General features: G+C 52.4%; 1 non-coding gene and 1 pseudogene across 1 annotated transcript; both read right to left on the reverse strand.

The window, feature by feature from the left end:
- Positions 1-6,653: 6,653 nt before the first annotated feature.
- LOC143219799 (large subunit ribosomal RNA) lies at positions 6,654-9,718 on the reverse strand (annotated as a pseudogene).
- A 1,566-nt stretch (positions 9,719-11,284) lies between these two features.
- LOC143219776 (5.8S ribosomal RNA) lies at positions 11,285-11,439 on the reverse strand. The gene has a single exon (XR_013011448.1). It is a non-coding gene; the product is annotated as a 5.8S ribosomal RNA (ribosomal RNA).
- Between the last annotated feature and the right edge of the window lie 1,061 nt (positions 11,440-12,500).

Raw genomic sequence — 12,500 nt, forward strand, 5'->3', positions numbered from 1 at the left:
TGACATACCTGTCTTCGCAGCCGGACACCAGACTCCTGAGCTTTACTACGGCATCTTCCGTAGATCGCTCCGGTCTAAATCCGTATTGCCGGTCAGACGCATGTTCATGGCGTAGGAACAAATCAGCTAACCGTCTAGCGATCAGCTTCTCAAGGACTTTGCCTACTACGGATAGTAGGCAAATAGGTCGATAGGACTTCACCTCCGTCTCCGGTTTGCCGTGCCCTTTCAGAATAGTTCTGATAGAGCCGACTTTCCACCTGGAGGGGAAGACCCCATACTCAAGGCAGCTGTTATAGAGCCGAAGCAACTCGACACGGAGTATTCCGGCGGAGCGTTTCAATACTTCCGGCTCTATTCTGTCCAGGCCCGGGCACTTGCGTTGCTTAAGACTTTTCACCGCTTCGTCAAGCTCCCAACGAGTGAAGGCAGGATCGTCTTCAGTCGTCGGCTCGGTAGTGGCTTCCAGTCTAAGCTGCGCTTGCTCGGGAGTGTCGCTCACAGACGAATCGTCCGGAACTAACGACTCCAGCAGCGCCAACGCAGTGGATTCCCAGTCCATCGTGTGTCCTTCGCTCGTGCTGATGTTGGAGACCGCTGTCTCAACATTCAGCTTGTCCCTGGCGATCTTGTAAACAAGTCCCCAGGGTTCATTGTTCCCTTGCTCGGTAACAAAGTCTTTCCAGCTTTGATACCTCGCAACTCTCACGGCGGCCGAGTACGCCTTTCTCTGCACGAGATACTCAGCTCGTCGGGCCGCCTTCTCCTCCTCCGAACAACTCGGGTTCTGGAAGGCGCGTCTACATCTGTTGACGCGCTTCTTCCGTCTCGTCAATTCAGGTGTCCACCATGGGACTGACTTGGAGTGCCACTGCTTGGTTCGCATAGAGGATTCGCACGCATGGACAATCGATCTCTCGAATTCCTGTGCTAGTTGTTCAACCTCCTCGCGACCATTTGGTCGGAGGGTTAAATTCCTCTTGCTCTCCAGCAGCGCTCTATCGAATTTTTGCATGTTCGCACTATCCAGGTGGAACCGCCCTTCGCGGTGCCGGTTACCAACCGTGGCTGAGAACTGCAACGAAAATTGTATGACTCGGTGGTCGCTGGAAGTCAAGTCCTTATGGACTTTCCATCCTCGCACTTTGTCGGACATGTCGGGTGTCGCAAGTGTGACATCTATAAAGGACTCTCCCGAAGGACTGGAGTACGTGGGCATACTACCAGTCTCGTTCAACACAACCAAGCCGTGCCGGGCCACGAACTCTTCGAGTATTCGGCCTCTCGCGTCCGTCGTTGCACTGCCCCACAGGGGAGACTTAGCGTTGACGTCCGCTGCGATCACGGTTCGGCTGTGGCTCAATGCCGCAAGAACTGTCTCAAGTCGAGCCAGACTTGGTTCAATCTCCTCGGAGAATTGAAAGTACTGGCTGACCAGGTGAAAAACACCGAAATTGCCATTGACGCACGCGCAGGATAGATGTGTGTCGCACAGATGTGCTAACTTGGTCACGGTCAAGTCCCGACTCGTTACAGCTATCGCTGCCGACGGTCGTTCCCCTTCCGCAACCAGCTTCGTAGTCCGCTGCAGCCCAGGCATTCTGCCTTCCCAGCTGTACGGCTCTTGAGCTAACAACACATCAACTCCTCTCGCATGCAGCAAAGATCTGATTTCATCGGTAACGATCCGAGCGCGCTGCATATTATGCTGCACGATTCGAATCGACCTCTGAGACCGTCGTCTGTCTTCGGCGCTCTCAACCATAATCGGTCCGAGCTAAAACTTGCTGTAACGCGGCCTGATAGGACGCGCACAGCTTGTCTCTGGACTTATGTCCGTGCGGCTTACCACGTTCCTTACAATTAGAGCAGACCGGTTGTCCACTCCTCTTGCTACACGTGGCAAAGGTATGCCCCTTTTCGGCGCAGTGACCGCAGACATCGTCTTTGTTCTTGCAACGTTTGGCCGTATGGCCAAACTTCTGGCATTTGAAGCACCGGGTAACGGTGACATAGTCCTGTACACGACAAGCTGACCATCCAACGTAAACCCGGCCTTCCCCACTTTTCAGCCGCTGGCGAACCTGCGGACTGACGTCTATGACCCAGTTGGTCGCCTCCCTGCCTTTGGGACCGGCTTGGTAACCGACCTTCAGGTTAGAGGCAAACTCTTTCTGAGTCATCTCGGTGAGGTTCTGCTTCCACAGATTGGATGCAACCTCCTCTCTCGCCATCGTCTTCGGAACATCGTACACTATCAGTGACGGGTTCCGTTTCGTTGGCGTAGAGACCGAGAGTCCTTTATCTTTCAGCCCCTTACTCCCCGTGAAGGCTTGAAGATCCTCCTTGCGCTCGGTCTCGACTACGATGCCACCGGAGTGGATGAGTCGGACTGACCTCACGCGGATCTTCTCCTTCGCAGGTTTCACTAGAGCAAGAACAGTCCGCTTAGTCGCTTCGCTGCTCTGCTCTTTGCCCTTCGGCGGAAAGATCCTTACCACATGTTGTGGTGGCTTTACCGCGTCTGGGGAGACCTTTCGGCACTCGACCTTCACTGCCTGAGCGTAGGTCGAGTGAGCACGCTGTCCAGCTATACCGGTCGCTTTGGACCGCGGGGCGGTCCGCGACTCGGTCGCTACGCTCTCTCCAGACGGTCTAGCTCTATCTGCCCTGACCGCTGCAAGCTGTCCTTCGAGGAAGCTATTCCGATGAATAAGCTCCTGGACCAGCTCGTTGAGCGTATTAGCGTGTTGCACGATCGCAGCCGAGGCGTCTTTTGTGATCCTCGATTTCTCAAGGGCACAACACCTCGTGATGGCCGCGACCTGCTTGAAGCCCTCGCCTCTTATGAGATCGAGGGCCCGTGCTATGGGCCCGGAAACCGCCTCCACCGGTTTCCCTCCCAGTCGCTTGCTCCCCGTCTTGGCTGGTGCGCCGTTGACGGTTTGCGTGTCCTTTTTAGAAGAAGGGACAATCCCTGCCTTCTTTTGGCGGAGTTCGCTCTTCGGGTTTTTGCCCCCTTGGAGCTCTTTGCCTTTCGCATTGGCGAGGTTGACAACCTGCCTCTGCTCCTTAGAGCCCTCCCCGGACTGAGAGGAGCTCTCCTTCTTCGACTTCGGAGCCGGCTTGCACTTCGGTTTCCCGTCTGGTGCTATCGCCTTCTCCTTCTGTGCATCGCACCTCTCGAGGGTCACGCTAGGCTGGCTAACTTGTAGCTCGTCCTCGGTCCTCTCGATTTTGACTGACACAGAGGCAGTTCCGCTGGTTCCAGCTACCGCCACCCCTGCTGCGACGACTTCATGCTCAGTTTCATCTGGCACTGGTCCCGTCGACTTGACTCGCCGTTTTTTATTTCGTGTATCCATATGAAATAAGACTCACTTCGTTCCGCTGCGTGCACCGGCCTCCTTGGACCCTCAAATGGAACCGCGGGACCGAATGTCCCGCTAAGTTGATGCATCACCCAGAATATAGTCAGCGGATATATTGGTGGCCAATTACTCAACCACCATCCACTTCCTCGCCCTGCGGAATTCCACTTCGACCGAGTCTAATGGAGCTTCCAAGCCGATTGACTAGGTATAGGGTTACTTTTTCGCCTAGCCGCCCATCTAGCCGAAGCCGAGGCCGAAGGTACGTGTTGGGCGACGTCACCCCCGCAGAGGTGGGCCCCCTCAGATCCCAGGCTCCTCTTTTCCGACGACAAGGGTCGCCACGCACGGCTAACACGTGGGAGACGTGGACTTTGAGTGGTTATCTCCTCCACTCCACTGCGCTTCGTTTCGTTCGCTCGACTCCGAAGAGCCTGCCATCCAGCGGGACCACGTGGAGGCTCAAGCGCAGCTAGGACACATAGTGTCCCTTTACAACTTCGGCCTCTCCGGGGAATCAGAGCCCATCCCTTAGCAAGTCGCTACACACGTGCATGTTTTCCAAGTACCAGCAGCGTGTTGCTTTCGAAAGAGTACAAAACACAAGATACATCCGATAGATGCACTCAATCGCCTTCCTCACACGCCATCGCATCCACCTTGCGATTTGGCTGGCACGCTGGTACGTCTAGTTCTTCTACGTACCAGCAAACGAACCGAGCAAAAGCTGGTCGTTTCTCACTTTGGGTCATAGCCACCGGCACCACGGCAGCTCAGTGAGTACATACATCATGCGTAGGACGCCAGAGGCGCTCTTCTCGAACCCACGAGAAGGCCTTCAGCTGTCCCCGCCAGTAGATAGGGACATTTAGTATTGCTCAACCCCCCGAAGGGAGTATCCGTACCCCGGGGTTTCCCCCATACCGGAAAGAGCGGCCAAAATGGCCATACTTCTAACTCAACACCTGCGAAGAGTAAGTCCGTAGATGACATGGACTGAACTTGGAAAAACCCCTCTCTCACCATTTCTGGATCATCAATAGGGTAGACCGTTCCATACGGAAAGTAACTCGCTTGGCCGTCCCCAGGTCAGCATGGTAACCGACGCAGGGACGTTTCCAGCGGGGGCCACGAGGAGGCGGAGTTACCAGCTTAACGCTCGATCTCTAGCAGGTTGGGCGCGGTTTTCAGGCCGTTTCGCCGATTACACCCTACGATCACAATACCCGGTTGTTGGGGTATCGCCTGCGAGGATCGTCAGGGTGGGTATGAAAGTAGTGGAGCCTCTACGTTTTCTCGTCATTGCCAAAGTCTGTGCGACTGAGGCATGTCTCTATTGCGTGTTTGTACGCAGGACAGTTACTGTCTCTTAGGCCATGGTTGGCTGCTTTGCCTGCTCTCTTGCAATTTATGCAAGTTGGTTTCTCTGTTTTATTTGGGCAGTCCTTAAAAACGTGCCCATCTCTGCCACAGTGCCCACATGTGTCACTTTTTGCTTTGCAATGTTTTGAGACGTGCCCAAATGCTTGGCATTTGAAGCAGCGACTCGCCACAATGTAATCTTTTATCCCGTGTGCATTGAAACCTACGAATACCCGGTTCCTTGCCAGAAGGATTTTCCGGGTCTTCGGGGACACCTCTGCCACCCAGTTGGTGACTTCTCTTTCTTTTTTCCCTGTCTTGAAGAGGAGTTTAAACTCTTCTTCAAGTTTCTCTCCCGAGGCCAGCTCGAGGTTTTGCTTTTCTATCGCTTCCATTAAATTAGCCTCCGATACTTCGGAGGGTACACCGAAAATAATAATTTTCGGTTTCCTTTTCGGGATTGAACCGATCTCTACTTTTTCCCTTAGCTTTTTGTTTAGGAGGACTTGCTCAAGGTCCTCCTTTGTTTCGGTCTCTATTAGGATTCCGGAGTTCCCTATTTTCTTCAGGTTCCGGATCCTTATGTTCTGCTTAGTAGGGTTGACACATTCGGTCAGGGCCCTTTTCGTTTCCTCACTACTTGTAATTTTGCTACCCTTCGCGGGGTAGATAGCTGCCATTGGTTTCGACTGTCTTAATTCAGTCTTCTTTGCGATTTTCTTTGTTTTCTTGCCTGCTTTAATTATATCTGAGTATAATTGTGGTTTCGAAGCCGGGGCTTCTTGACCACTACTCTGTTTTCCTGCTGCGAGGCTATCTATCTTCGCAGATAGCTCATTGAATTTATCCTCCAGGGATTTTTCTTTCTCGAGCACAAGGAGTTTCTCCTTGAGCTCTCTGTTTTCCTTCTCTAGGTCTTTTTTCTCATCCTCTACGTCTAGCAGGTCTAGATTTGTTAACCTAGCCTGCTCTTCTATTTCATTGATCACTATCCTGGCTTCCATGAGTTGTGCCTTCGACATGACCAGGGTCATGAGGAATCTGCGCAACCTCTGGGCCGGATAGTATCCGCTATCGCTATCGTCATCGGAGATGTCCAGCTCCTTTGACGTGCCTGGTTTTTCCTCTTTAGGGACTTTTTTCTTAGTCGACTCGGACGGGCTATCCGAGTCGCTGGAACGATCTGCCTTGTTTCTCTTCGTTCCTTTGCTATTGCCAATTTCCTTTTCTTTTGCGTTCTGCTGCAGTGTTAAGTCAGCACGCAGTTTTTCGGTATTCATCTCGAACTCCATTTCTGAGTCGATGTCTTTTTCTGAGGTACTCTCGGACTCAGAGTCCGAGAGCACAGGAATAATAATCGGTTCATTTTCCTCTTTCTCTTTCCTTGCCACCGATTTACACCCGACCTTCTTTGCCTTCTCTCCTTCCGTCTTTTTATTTTTTTGATTTTTTGTATTAAGTTTAAACATTTTTGTGCAGTCCATAATTGTTCCCACGAGTCGGGACGAAAAACGGTCACTCCCCGGGTGACGCCCTTTCCGAGGAGAAGGCTTGTACAACAGGGTTCGCCTGGTGCCCTGAGGTTAGCCACTAGGCGATCAGTGCTCCCACCGATCATCGACGTTCGTGCAGGGAACGTCGACCCTCTTTCACCGCGGTCTCCGGCTTAGAGGTCGGGATTTGTTTAGGGGTTTTTCTCCCCGCGGTCCGACACACAATTAAGGTAAGACCCTCGGTCTCACTCCCGTGACGTACCACCGGGTTACGCTCCGGTGGGTCGTTGCCACGGCGAGGAGTTTTCCGATTTTGCGAGTGCCACGGTGATCGCAAGCGATCACTCACGTAAGAGCACTTCCAACCAGAGCCCCGTTCGTCACCCGAGGGTGTCCAGGTCCTACCACTTGGAGGAGGGGTTGGCGCACCAGGGAATAAAACCCTGGACCTTCTAGGACCCAGTAGATAGGGACAGAGGGAATCTCGTTAATCCATTCATGCGCGTCACTAATTAGATGACGAGGCATTTGGCTACCTTAAGAGAGTCATAGTTACGACCGCATCGGGGGGTCTGGGGGGGCCGATGGGCCCCCCCAGTATGACACCCCGAGTGTCAGCCTGCGGCGACGGTGCCCTTACCGCGCTAGAGTAGAGGCATGGAACCGGGGAAGACTCCCTTACAACGTGCACCGACGACATTCCTTCAAACACACGCCCGGACCATCCAGCCTTTCGGACGTAGGGGACTCAGCCACCGCGACTAACCGTTTACCCGCGCTTTTTTGAATTTCTTCACGTTGACATTCAGAGCACTGGGCAGAAATCACATTGCGTCAACACCCGTGGGGGCCATCGCAATGCTTTGTTTTAATTAGACAGTCGGATTCCCCTAGTCCGTGCCAGTTCTGAGCTGAGCGTTGAATGGCGGCCGAAGAGGACGATCGTTCTAGACGAAAGCCTCGCAGCAAGGAAGATCCGCGGGAGGCCAAGGCACGGGACCGAGCTCGGATTCCCATCAATGTGTTCACCTCGCCCAGGCCCGGCACGTCAGCCAGACCCGCTTCCCGACCAAGCCCGACACGCCCCGCTCCTCAGAGCCAATCCTTATTCCGAAGTTACGGATCCAATTTGCCGACTTCCCTTACCTACATTAATCTATCGACTAGAGGCTCTTTACCTTGGAGACCTGCTGCGGATATGGGTACGAACCGGCGCGACACCTCCACGTGGCCCTCTCCTGGATTTTCAAGGTCCGAGGGGAAGATCCGGACACCGCCGCAACTGCGGTGCTCTTCGCGTTCCAAACCCTATCTCCCTGCTAGAGGTTTCCAGGGAACTCGAACGCTTATACAGAAAAGAAAACTCTCCCCGGATCTCCCGACGGCGTCTCCAGGTCATTTTGGGTTACCCCGACGAACACTCTTACGAGGGCCCGATTGGTAAGCGGTTCCGCTGCCGGGTTCCGGAATAGAAACCGGATTCCCTTTCGCCCGATGGGTGTGTGTTTTTGTTTATCATTAAATGATATTTTGCTCTCTCTTAGGACACCTCATCTACATAGGATTTCTCTTAGGGCTTAGGATCGACTGACTCGTGTGCAACGGCTGTTCACACGAAACCCTTCTCCACGTCAGTCCTCCAGGGCCTCGCTGGAGTATTTGCTACTACCACCAAGATCTGCACCGACGGCGGCTCCAGGCAGGCTCACGCCCAGACCCTTCTGCGCACACCGCCGCGACCCTCCTACTCGTCAGAGCTTCATGGAAGACGCGCCTTTAAAAAAAGCTAACGTCAACCTCACTTGCCGCTGACGGCGGAGTATAGGCGCGACGCTTCAGCGCCATCCATTTTCAGGGCTAGTTGCTTCGGCAGGTGAGTTGTTACACACTCCTTAGCGGATTCCGACTTCCATGGCCACCGTCCTGCTGTCTTAAGCAACCAACGCCTTTCATGGTATCCCATAAGCGTCGACTTAGGCGCCTTAACTCTGCGTTTGGTTCATCCCACAGCGCCAGTTCTGCTTACCAAAATTGGCCCACTTGGCACTCTGATCCAATATAATCTCGTGGCTTCATTGATCCAAGCAAGCCAGAGATCTCACCCATTTAAAGTTTGAGAATAGGTTGAGGTCGTTTCGGCCCCAAGGCCTCTAATCATTCGCTTTACCAGATGAGACTCGCACACGTTCATCAAAAGAGAACGAGCGAGTGCCAGCTATCCTGAGGGAAACTTCGGAGGGAACCAGCTACTAGATGGTTCGATTAGTCTTTCGCCCCTATACCCAGTTCCGACGATCGATTTGCACGTCAGAATCGCTACGGACCTCCATCAGGGTTTCCCCTGACTTCGTCCTGACCAGGCATAGTTCACCATCTTTCGGGTCCCAACGTGTACGCTCTGGGTGCGCCTCTTCTCGCAATGAGAACGAGACGCCCCGGGAGTGCGAGGCCGCATCGTGACGCGGCCCATCCTCCCTTGATCGACGCTAAGGTACGATCTTCACTTTCATTGCGCCTTTAGGTTTACATGTCCCAATGACTCGCGCACATGTTAGACTCCTTGGTCCGTGTTTCAAGACGGGTCCTGAGAGTACCCAAAGCAGTAGCGTCGCTGACCGGTAATTCAAAGCTTGGCCAGTCCGAGGACACCGCCTGCTAACAGCTGGTTAGGCCCGGAGCCGGCGCTAGGTCCGTACCATCCGGGTGACAAACTAACCGAGCTTGCGGCGGGCCTGACGCACACACATTCGAAAATGGATTGGTTGCGGCCCGATACCGTCAGAGTACCGTCACGCAGCCGGCCAGGCGATCGAGCGTCTGCCGTGTGCGCACGAAGGCGACACGACAGGCAACAACTCGAGCCGTAGACCGACACGCAACGGGTCGCGACGTTCTACTAAGGGAGAAGTGCACGACTACGCGACCGGAACATTTGCCGAAGATGGTGTACCCTCGCACTGGAACCACCGAAGTGGCCCATTACGGGCTATCTGCGCACCAACGGAAGCCAGCCTCGTCGACGATGAATCTCCCCATTCGATCTTTTGGGTTTCTCAGGTTTACCCCTGAACGGTTTCACGTACTCTTGAACTCTCTCTTCAAAGTTCTTTTCAACTTTCCCTCACGGTACTTGTTCGCTATCGGTCTCGTGGTCATATTTAGCCTTAGATGGAGTTTACCACCCACTTAGGGCTGCACTCTCAAGCAACCCGACTCTAAGGAGAGGTCCTCCCGAAACGCGTACCAGTCGCTACGGGCCTGGCACCCTCTACGGGTAAATGGCCCCATTCAAGATGGACTTGGACGCGGTTCGACGTCTCGGGATAAATTGACCCTCCTGAACACTACATTTCCCAACGGCAGAACCGCGGGATTCAGTGCTGGGCTAATTCCTGTTCGCTCGCCGCTACTAAGGAAATCCTTGTTAGTTTCTTTTCCTCCGCTTAGTAATATGCTTAAATTCAGCGGGTAATCTCGCCTACTCTGAGGTCGTCGTACGTGATACAAAATTTTGTGTGTTTCGGCCGAAAGAGCGTAAAAGTAGTACTCGCGAAAACGTACAAAGCACAAAAAAAAAAGAAAAAAAAAGAAAACGAAACAACACTACACGACAGAAGAGAGAAAAAGGTAAACAAAAAACCGATATATGCCTTATGCGCCACACCAAAGTGTCAATATAATTCTTTCTTCATCTCTCGTCGATCGGAAACTCTCGCTAGACGATCTGGCCGGTTAACTTTAACGTCCGTCGAAAAGAACTTTCGGGGACTGGACGACCGACAGATCGCGCGGTTCCGCACGAATCGACAATGAAGAAAAGAAAAGACATGGGGCGACCGACATAAAGGTTTTCATCATTGGATATACCTTTTCTCTCTCCGCGGTGCTGTTCCGTGCGTGAACACACAAGTGTGTCTTTTGCGTCGTGTGACAATCAAGTTCGAAATAAGCCTCGCCAATAGAGGAGTATACATATTATTAAAAAAAAAAAATAATAATACATATAACCCGGTGGGATTTCTTTTTCTCTCTACTTCTATATAATTGAACCAAAAACCACGGGGGTACAGAAACGTTGCGCACGAAACGATTTATCATCGATCAAACGCAAAACCAAATTAGAGACACGAGAGAAAGAGAGTAAGATCTCAAGACGCACATAGGCCGTCATCAATACGATTCAACGCGAACGTGGCGATGGAATGGCAATCGCACAGATTAGCGAGGACACGTCGACGACGGGGAATAATTCCGACCCGATCAAGTACGACGTGCTCATCCCGCACATTGCTGCGCTTTGCTCCGCTGTCCATCGATCATCAAAGCGTTCGCGATAGAACGAGAGATCTCTTTCGTCTCTTCCCTCGAAGACTCGAAAAGGAATGTGTGTTTGTCGAAATCGCCGGCAACGACGACCCTCCGCCGTATGGCAATTATAACGTAGAGTTAAGAAACTCATCCACGCACAGGCATATTCTCTCCCTGGGGCTTAACATTGCCACACCACACACACTCTGTGTGCCACACAGTATTCTTTCTTTCTTTTATAATTTGTGTGTCCATCTCTGTAGTCTCGCGAGACTCTTGTAAATATACCTCTTTCGTATATACGCATCATTTCAGGCGACGTCGGGAGCGCGTTAAATGTTCATGAGTGGAAACGCTTCTTTCCGCAAGGCGAATCGTTTCGCAGAGAAGGTGAGAGATTTGGAGATCCTCGTCGAAGCGGTGCCTTACGGGCGGTCGTATTTTCAATACGACTCACGACACCGTAAAAACACTCACGCAAGTCCGAACGTAAGAAATACCAATCCCTACTTCGCCTCTCGTGGAAACTAGATATATATGTTTGTATGTGTTTATAAGACGCAATGCAAAAATTGGCAATTTTCACAGAACCGCGACAAACGCCGACGAAACGCCCATCATTCGCTCGTACGTAGCATCTTTACAACCCGACTCCGAAACGCTCTTTGGCGCCCTCCAAAAATATATTTGGAGAGGTAAGCGACGGCGGGGACTTACAAGAGCAACGCAAGCAGTTTATGGTTACGTAAACGACCCTCAGCCAGGCGTGGTCCAGGAATTGTATCCGTGGACCGCAATGTGCGTTCGAAATGTCGATGTTCATGTGTCCTGCAGTTCACACGTTGACGCGCAATTAGCTGCGTTCTTCATCGACCCACGAGCCAAGTGATCCACCGTTCAGGGTAATCGTATATATTTTTGATTTACAAATCAATATATGTATATGTCTCTTGTTCTGCGGTTCGTAAGAACGCATTGTACCTGAACGCTCCAACCAGCGCGCGAAGGAGATTCGTTCAGGCGTCGTTTTAAGGACGACACTATCGTCGTCCGTGGAAACGGAAAAAAAAAACCGTCAGATACGCAACACGTATCCGACGGCCGGGCGAACAGTACATTGAAAAACCGTTAACGTGGAAAACGCGGAGATGAATATATATTCTCTGAAAACGACGGGGATCGTAAGACAACCCGATACTGGATCCAGAGATGTAATAATATTCCTCTCCTCTTCACTTCCATTTCATTTGGAATGATGTGAGAACGGAGGACTTCACAGCCGGCTCTGGCAGCGGTCATTCGTCCCAAGCTCTCGCGATGCGCACTATTGGGCCACACGCACGGAGTAGGGTGTCAGACTCACGACTGCTTTAAAAGCGAGCTTCACGAGCCGGTCCACTTCCCGTATAAAACACATTTCCATAAAATGTTGGTGTGTGCTCGAGGTAACGATAAATTCCGATACAAGCGGACTCGCGAGCCGGCTCTGGCCGTAGGCGCGATCCCCGTTCTCGTCCCAAGCTCGTCTGCGCGCACTATTGGGCCACACAGAGAGTAGGGTGTCGTCGGGAATAATCGCGCCATTGGCTTTATAGCGAGCGTCACGGCCGGTCCTCTCGGAACACCGTTTTTCGTCGGAACGATATTACCATATTTTTATTTTATTCGACAGATTAGCGGACTCACAGCCGGCTCTGGCAGCGGTCATTCGTCCCAAGCTCTCGCGATGCGCACTATTGGGCCACACGCACGGAGTAGGGTGTCAGACTCACGACTGCTTTACAAAAGCGAGCATCACGAGCCGGTCCGCTCTGGCGAATGTATAATATTATAATAAATATACGTTCCGTCGTCAACGAACACCGCGTGCGGCGCAGCAACGTTTCGTGCTCTTGGTTATACGCGAACCCGATACAAATAGAGAGCGGGACTCACAGTCGGCTCTGGCAGCGGTCATTCGTCCCAC

This window comes from Lasioglossum baleicum, unplaced genomic scaffold (genome assembly GCF_051020765.1).
Source record: "Lasioglossum baleicum unplaced genomic scaffold, iyLasBale1 scaffold0073, whole genome shotgun sequence".
Lineage (NCBI taxonomy): Eukaryota > Metazoa > Arthropoda > Insecta > Hymenoptera > Halictidae > Lasioglossum > Lasioglossum baleicum.